Here is an 8,957-nt window from a genome sequence, read left to right as displayed (position 1 = left end):
CTGAGATAAAAGGGATGGTTAGCGAATAGCTTCTTCTTTTCTACGTTGTAAGAGGGAGTTGAAGAGTTGTCTGTTAAAACCATTAAAAGTTACATGATCTTCGTAAAAAATTTTATTCTAAAATAATTTATAGTTTCGTTTAAAGGAACATTTGTAAAGAGAGATTCTACATCAAAACTGGTCATATGAAGATCACCATCCTGCAAAACTATTTGTTCTTGAAACTCATATCCATTTTTTAGTGTGAACTGGTTATAAGCAAAATCATTAAGCAAAGTAACAAGATATTTAGATATTGAATAAGCTGGACTATTGTACGCTGCCATAATAGGTCTAATGGGAACACCATCCTTGTGTATTTTAGGGAGACCATATAAAATACTAAATGAAGAGCCTGTTACTAATAGTCTTTGGTATGTGGCTTCATCTAAAATACCCTCATTTTTCAATTTTCTTAAGAATCGGTTAATTTTATCCTCCCTCTTATAAATTTCTAAAAAATTTGGTTCACCAAGAGACTGAAATTTGGAGTTATCTGCAAGGAGAGATTAACCTTATCAATATATTCCTGCTTATTAAGCAGTAACAACACTTTACCCTTATCAGGTCTGCGAATGATCAGATCTTCACGTTTACCAAGATTCTTTAGTATATTCAGATCCTCTTGTTACTTTGCTTAATGATTTTGCTTATAACCAGTTCACACTAAAAAAATGGATATGAGTTTCAAGAACAAATAGTTTTGCAGGATGGTGATCTTCATATGACCAGTTTTGATGTGAATCTCTCTTTACAAATGTTCCTTTAAACGAAACTATTAAAATTATTTTAGATAAATTTTTTACGAAGATCATGTAACTTTTAATGGTTTTAACAGACAACTCTTCAAGACGCTTCTTGAGCTTGCTGTGCAAGACTCTATGTTTTGTTTTTAACGGTCAACTTTTCTCGCAGGTCGATGGAGTTGCCTTATGGGTTCCCTTCCTAACCATATTTGGGACCTGTTTTTGCGAACATTTTTATGTCTTCTTTGGAGGGGAAACTTTTTTAACAAAACTGCCCAGATGTGTTGTAAGCCCACATACTATAGAAGATATGTCGATGACACTTTCGTGTTATTCAAAGAGCCCTGGCAAAGTAAGATGTTCCTTGATTACATCAACACACAACATCAAAATATGAAATTACTATGGAAAATGAAAGTAACAACTCTCTGCCTTCTTAGATATTAGAGTCAGTAGAGATAATGGTGATTTAACCACGTCGGTATACAGGAAAAATCGTACACGGGACTTGCCAATAATTTTTGATAGTACATGTTTTAAGAATTTTAAATTGAATTCCATTTACAATATGGTTTACAGGGCTATCCGTTACTCTTCAAAGCTGGTCACTTTTTTTTTTCACAATGAAATAGAGTTTTAGTAAGTTTCTTTCGTGAGAACTCTTATCCAGAAAATTTGGTTTATAAGATTATTAACAGACTGCTTTCAAAAACATTTTTTAAGCAACTCCCTCTTACAACGTAGAAAAGAAGAAGCTATTCGCTACCATCCCTTTTATCTCAGATAATAATTTCTTAAGTGAATTGAAAACGCATTATTGAACTAGAGTTTGGCTGCCTTAATATGCATCTTTATCCCTATCAATCCTCTTAAGACTTGCACATTTTTTCAACCACAAAGATAAACTGCCGACCTTCATGAGATCCAATATTATTTACAAATTTAAGTGCCCGGGATGTCCCGGTATTTATGTTGGTTCTTGCCGAAGGTTGTTGCAGATGAGATATTGCAGTCACCTGGGATATAGTTTCAGAACGGGACAGAGAATTAGCAAACCTGAATTCTCTAATATTAGGAAACCATGCGTCCATATGCAGGATTCAAGTTGATAAGAAACATTTTTCTATTATTGGTGGTACAAACCACAGTAACTACCTCGCCACCCTTGATTCTTTATACATTAAACGGCTGGTTCCGTCTTTAAACTCCAACGTATCTGCTGCTCCTCTATATCTAGCATAACTGAAGTCTTGGGTAGGTCTGCAGTCTTGGTCATCGTTCTTCCTTCTCAACTCCCCCTAACAGGTTGTTAGGCACTGGGTCTCTCTTTTACTTTTGACACATTCTTGTGATGGTTTTTTAAAGTAAAGTTAATTCTTAAGTTTTTTCAATTTTTTGATATTTTTATTTACTTTTTAATGTTATTTATATATTTTTTAATGAGTGTTTTAATTTTACAGACTGAAGATGCACTGAGTTATGTGCGAAACGTTTTTGTAATAAACCATGGACTTTTTTATGTGTTTGATGGACCCTGCTGATTGCCGATACAACTATACTCGTCTGGAACCTTTATTATATATATAATAGATAATAATATACTAATATTATATATATGTATTATATAATATATATTATATATACTATATAAAATATAAGTAAAATGAATACTTTTTGTGTTCGCATGTGTACGTATTTATACCTGAGCTTATGTGTATCCCGTATAAATAACCAAATTTCATATTTGTTTTCCAATTCCTTTGTCTCCGACATTTGTATCGTTGAAAGAAAGAAATCGTTTAATTTCTCTGCTGATAAAAATGGTTAATTGTGATGTGGGTAATAGTTTATTTAGTTTTGTGCGGCTTTGCGTCGTTATCAACCGATTTCAGAGGTAGAAATGCCATAAGCTCCTGAAATTACTATGTCAAGAAATTGTTCTCTTTGTAATGGAGATCTGATGCATGAAAGAATAATCACTCGTTATTGGCCATTCTTTTGAATTGGCTGCTCGCACAAAACCACTGCAATTTAACTGTTTCATTTCGACGCTGTGAACCCTATCTGGTATTGTTCTTCATATATATGTATATATATGTGTGTGTTTGTATATAGATACATATATGTGTGTGATATGTGTGTGCGTGTGTATTTATATGTGTATATACACAAATTAGTTTCAGCTGCTTTCATTAATAAGGCGTGGTCGTCCTAGAGGAAGAAAACTTATCTGTAGGTTCCGCTAAACTCGTACTTATCCTAATGAACATGAATAAGCGACTTGTATAGGAAACTTCCGGAACACATTCCTCTTTTTGCACCTACGCAGACGGGCTTGATCACCAGTGTGTCGAAACCCCCCCCCCCCCCCTCCCTTTCCCGTTTTTCACCAGCCAACACCTTCATCTCCTAATGCTTCCTAATTCATACTTTTTGCTGACCTGTCGTTTTCCCTTCTTTCCACATGTTAGAACCATATCAAAACACAAGGATCCATATTTAAGTTACACTACCATTTTACCGCGTCTACGTATTAGTTCTTTCTTCTTTTGTCATGTATAATACCGAATTCTTAATATCAGCAGTTTTATTTTTGTTTTTCTTTCATTCACATTCATATTCAGCAATTAACTTCCATAAAGGAGAAATGGCTCACCATTCCCCTTTTTTTTTTTTTTTTTTTTTTTTTTTTTTTTTTTTTTTTTTTTTTTCATCTCGGCTTCCATATGATCTCCCACAAACCTACCCACAACCTTAAGATGTATCTCAAAATACCTCTATTACAAATCAAACACTTCCATAACTACACCATTCACATTAACGTTCCTTGTGCCATCGTCCTCGTTTCCATTATAATGACTCGCATTTCCTTTCAACTTTACCTTGTTTATAAATATTTCCACAATATTCTCACTGGTTTCTGCGGTTTGTCTTCACTCCCCAAAGAGAACAGAATGAGCTGAAAACATCAGCTATTTCTGCACTTCATTCACGAACCATTTGTTTATTCCGGTGTGTTCACCTGCATGTAGATCTCTCCTTCCATAAAGAAAATGAACACACTCTTGTCCCAGAACCACTTTTACGACTATCATTCCGTCTCCCGTCTACATGCTTGGCTTCCGTCACAAAAACCTCATCGCTGTCAACAAATTATTGCGACCATACCTGCTCAACACTTCACATGGGAAAGTTGATTCGCAGGAAACACTGGCGCCTCCTACTATCTTGATCAGAGTCCTGCATTATGTACATAAACACACATATGTTCAGAAACGCGCGCGCACGCGCACACACACACACACACTATATATATATATATATATATATATATATATATATATACATATATATATATATATATATATATATATATATATATATATATATAGTGTTTTGATCCGTTGTTAATCCGAGCCGCTGAGCTCTTATTTGCCGTGCAATTTGCAGGCTAATCCCCCTTCATCCAGCCTCGTCGCTTGATGCTTTTGATCAAGTGAGCACGAGTAGTTATACGTGAATATTAGTCATCTTGATGGAAAATGTGAAGGGAAGGATGAATATCCATCCCTACTCCATCCAGTTAGCCTGATGGCACGAAGGCTGTCTACAAAGGGAGATGGAGGTTCACTCCGTTTAACCGTCGCCTCTTGGTTCAGGATGTCGTTACTTTCGTCTCTTTCCAATATAAAGGAGTCGTTTCAAAATGCAGCTTCCAAAGGGAATTTAACGATGAGTCATCGAAGCTGTTTTCCGTTAGGTGTTGGCTCCAGCATTTGTCGTGTGATTTACTTTCCATTTCTATTCTCGACGACTTCAATCCAGCCGAACCTTTGGCAATTTTTTTTATGCTCATCTTTTCTCCTAAGAATTTAAATTCTCTCTCTCTCTCTCTCTCTCTCTCTCTCTCTCTCTCTCTCTCTCTCTCTCTCTCTCTCTGACAAAACAGTTTTCTTCCTCGTGGTGTTTCTTTTTGATAGTTAGTTTTATTGAAAATGTTATCTTTCTACTACATCTAAGTACTGGCTTTCCCTGCTTTTACGAGAGATATATTTTTCAAGCTGTCCCCCTCTTGTGATATAATCTAAGCTTACATCAGATGCGAAAAAATAAATGTCTAGTGCAAGCAATTTTTTTTCTTTAAATTTTGTTTAGAAGTAATTTACTGTATTTCTGTAATTGTTGTGTTTCAGTACTTATATTTATTGTTCATGTTTCGTCGCATATTACTTTGCTTATTGTGCCGCGAGAAAAGCTTTATCAGGAGTTAGTGGAGTCATTTTCGTTGCTTTATTCATAAAGATAACGAACACCTTTGTCCACTTCTGTATAATTATAACATTATTTCTCTTATTTACGCTTTCTCTCTGTCTCTGATATTTGGATTGAATATTAACGTTTAACGACGTTAGATATGACACCATGAATTAAGATTATTTTCATATCTTGATGTTTTATGCTATTTCAGATTGATCTTGTAAATTGCACTGAGTCAGAATGTTCCAATTATTTTTTAAAAATCAATTGAGGTTACATAAATGTGATGAACATGAGGTCGTAGTCTTCATGAGGAATGCTAATGAAAATCACAGCAGGAAATCCGGTTTGGTATATGAAGTTCGCAGTCCGTTACGTATGTCTGTCATTACCTTTTTGTATATTCGATGGTGTATAGCAGGCCGTTTTATTTATTATTACATTTTATAGGTATTATGGCCGTAACTCTTTTGGATGTTTGTAGCCAGTTCAGAAGCACTTGAAAAACACTTCTGGATGTTTGTAGACAGTTCAGAAGCACTTGAAAAACACTTCTGGATGTTTGTAGCCAGTTCAGAAGAACTTGAAAAAATCTTTTGGATGTTTGCAGCCAGTCCAGGACATGAAAAACTCTCTTGGATGTTTGTAGCCAGTTCAGAAGCACTTGAAAAACACTTCTGGATGTTTGTAGCCAGTTCAGAAGAACTTGAAAAAATCTTTTGGATGTTTGCAGCCAGTCCAGGACATGAAAAACTCTCTTGGATGTTTGTAGCCAGTTCAGAAGCACTTGAAAAACTCTTTTGGATGTTTGCAGCCAGTTCAGGACATGAAAAACTCTTTTGGATGTTTGCAGCCAGTTCAGAAGCACTTTAAAAACTCTTTTGGATGTTTGCAGACAATTCAGGACATGAAAAACTCTTTTGGATGTTTGTATCCATTTCAGAAGCACTTTAAAAACTCTTTTGGATGTTTGCAGGCAATTCAGGACATGAAAAACTCTTTTGGATGTTTGTATCCATTTCAGAAGCACTTTAAAAACTCTTTTGGATGTTTGCAGGCAATTCAGGACATGAAAAACTCTTTTGGATATTTGCAGCCAGTTCAGAAGTACTTTAAAAACTCTTTTGGATGTTTGTATCCATTTCAGAAGCACTTGAGAAACTTTTGGATGTTTGTATCCATTTCAGAAGCACTTGAAAAACTCTTTTGGATGTTTGTAGCCAGTTCAGAAGGACATGAAAAGCCTCAGAAAAGCGTCTCGGGCGTCATCTTACAGCGGGGAGCAGAACGGGAAGAAGCAAAGAGAGTCAGGCCTCGGAGGTCCACGTTGGCCAACGAGCAACGTGGCAAGACACAGAGACGTAAGCTTTAAAGGCCTCGTATAAGGCTTTCTTGATGAAGGATCCGTTTTAAAGAGGAAATACTCTCCCCCGCCGCTACGCTTCCGAAATGTTGGACCAAAAAGGGGGAGAGGGGAGCGGAATCTGGCCCCCGCCCCTCCACGTCGACGGCTGGATGGGTATGAACAGGGAATGGGAGTTTTTTGTGGGGGCTGCATGTGAAGGGTTGTAAAGAGGGATTCTGTTTGTACAACGGCCGATGTGGCTCGCTTCCGGTCAAATTCACCTCTTGATGGAGTTATGGGCATCCTAAATGGAGTTTGCAGTCTTGCTGGTTTTGCCTTTGAATTTTGTTTCTCTCTCTCTCTCTCTCTCTCTCTCTCTCTCTCTCTCTCTCTCTAACTTAGATATTAGTAATGAGGGTTGGAGAAAAGAAATACTTGATCTTCGCGCGAAAATTCTGAATCACAAGTATATTTGGGAAAACAGCCAGTACATATCATTTTAATCCTAACATATATATTTAAGTTAGTTAAAGGATGGGAACAGTTGGCAGAAAGCGTAAAACAAAAATACAAACAAATGATCGCGACTTCCAACCGAATCATTTTGCTCCGTTCATTGTTCTTTACTTTTGAATTTTATATTCAAGGCAATAGCTCCTCTCCTCTTTTGTCCTTTTATTTTTCTAGTTCAGTGTTGGGTACGTAACATTCGTTCTTTTAACTCATAAATAGACAAAGTCAGTCTGCACAGACTCAGAAATGTTGAAAAATTGTCTGATCATTAAGTAGTTCATTAAAGAGGTAGAAACAATTTTGGTCAGAATAAAACTTACTGTTGTCGTGTACCATTTATATTTTGATTATCATATAGCGGTGCATTTCTTAAAGGGATAGTAGCTGCTTTATACAAGTCTTTTTTATGAAATGCAGTTTGTGAAAATGGTGCGTCGTAGTTTAGCGTAGCAAGACCAGCGTGACTTACTTAAAGTTGCATCATTCATTCGCAGTCTTTGTTTTAGATCTGTGATGTGCGAAATTTACCTTATTCCACTTCGGCAACTCCTTTGTTGCTCATTACCTGGCCCTTCTCCCGTATGCCAAGTGAGAAACGTTTTGTCTTTTCCCTTCCCACTCTTTCCTCTCGTTGTTGTTGTTATTGTTATTTTCTCGTGGCTGAAGGCGTGTCTCTCACTCTCGCTTTACGAACACCATTGATTGGAAGTTTTATAACTGCAGCAACACGTCCTTCGAAGTCGGGAAGAACAGAAAATGCAGATTCGTCTCGTATCAACAGCGGAACATGAGCTCATCTTTAGTGTCAAGTTTAAAGATTAGGAGGACTTCGAGATTTTGCCTCTCTCCGTTCTCGTGTGGTCGTTGTTTGCAGAAGAGTGACGTCCTCATACGCAGAATAATGTCATTCTGAACACAGTGAATGATGCATTCATCTATTCAAATGTGAGCATTCCGGCTCATGTGAATAACTGCTTCATGCTCTCAGGCCACTTTGAACCAGCAGTTGAACATTCCTTAGCCCAATGGGATCATTGATAATGACGTTGAGCTCATTCGCCCAAGGTTAACAAAGTTTGGAATTGAATGATGATGTTACTTGCATTTGCCGGAAGTTAGCGCCCCTGAAACTGTTGCAGAGCACTATTATAAAATAATCAAAGCACCGTGATACAGATTAAAGTTTAATTTTAAGGAGTTTCAAATGTTAAGTTTAATAATTATACACGTCATTTGGTGTCCTGCTCAGCTGATCTGCTTATTAAAATGTTTAATGGAGAATATTATTTTGGTTTTTATTGTAACCATTCGTCTTGTTTTGATTCTTATTTATGTATTAAGATAGCTTCTTGTATTCTTTGCATATTCATATTATGTACGTATGTATGCAGAGTGGCCTTGGAAGGATGTTACAAGATTTGTAGTGAAAATAGGAAACTGAATCACCATTTCATGAAAGAAAGAATTTTATTCAGTCAAAACACAAGTAGATGGAAATTAGTTTAGGATCCCTCAGATTTCTTATTCATGTGTCAAGGAAAAGTAAAGGACGCAGGTCCAAAATCAAAACAGTTGCCTCAGTTCGGAAATGTGGTGTGAGTCAAGTTCATAGCCTATAACCTCACTGGCAACGGTTGAGGAAATGATAAACGAAATCTTGACCAGATAAACGACATGTGATCCGTTGGATTTTGGCCGTTGTGGCTGGGGATGGTTTACGTTATTCAGTTTTAAGGTAGATTTTTTTTTAAATGACTTATTTACTAAACCTTCTTATCCATATGGAATTCTAACCACTGCCAGACCTCAAACGACCACTATATGGACTCTACCTCAGTGGCAGGTATCCAAGGACTGAATCCGTATCATGGTACAAATTCGGAGGCTTTGGCGGGTAGTGATGTGATTTCCATTTTTTGGAATTTAACGTCACTTCCATAACCAATAAGAAGTTGCGGGTAAATGGAAGAATTTCTCCTAAATCTCGTTTCCTTTTTCTCGAAGAAACGTATTTAATTTGAAAACTGTGACATATTTTTAGTTACCTAATATTACCT

The 8,957-nt window shown here is 36.6% G+C and overlaps 1 protein-coding gene across 6 annotated transcripts in view; it reads left to right on the top strand.

The window, feature by feature from the left end:
- The window catches only part of LOC135221806 (uncharacterized), a 938,326-nt gene that overhangs the window by 751,637 nt on the left and 177,732 nt on the right, over positions 1 to 8,957 (top strand). The gene's annotated exons all lie outside the window — the stretch shown is intronic.

The sequence above is a fragment of the Macrobrachium nipponense genome, chromosome 3 (genome assembly GCF_015104395.2).
Source record: "Macrobrachium nipponense isolate FS-2020 chromosome 3, ASM1510439v2, whole genome shotgun sequence".
Classification (NCBI taxonomy): Eukaryota; Metazoa; Arthropoda; class Malacostraca; order Decapoda; family Palaemonidae; genus Macrobrachium; species Macrobrachium nipponense.
Note: the sequence above shows the minus strand (reverse complement) of the source record. Positions and strands in the feature narration are given on the sequence as shown.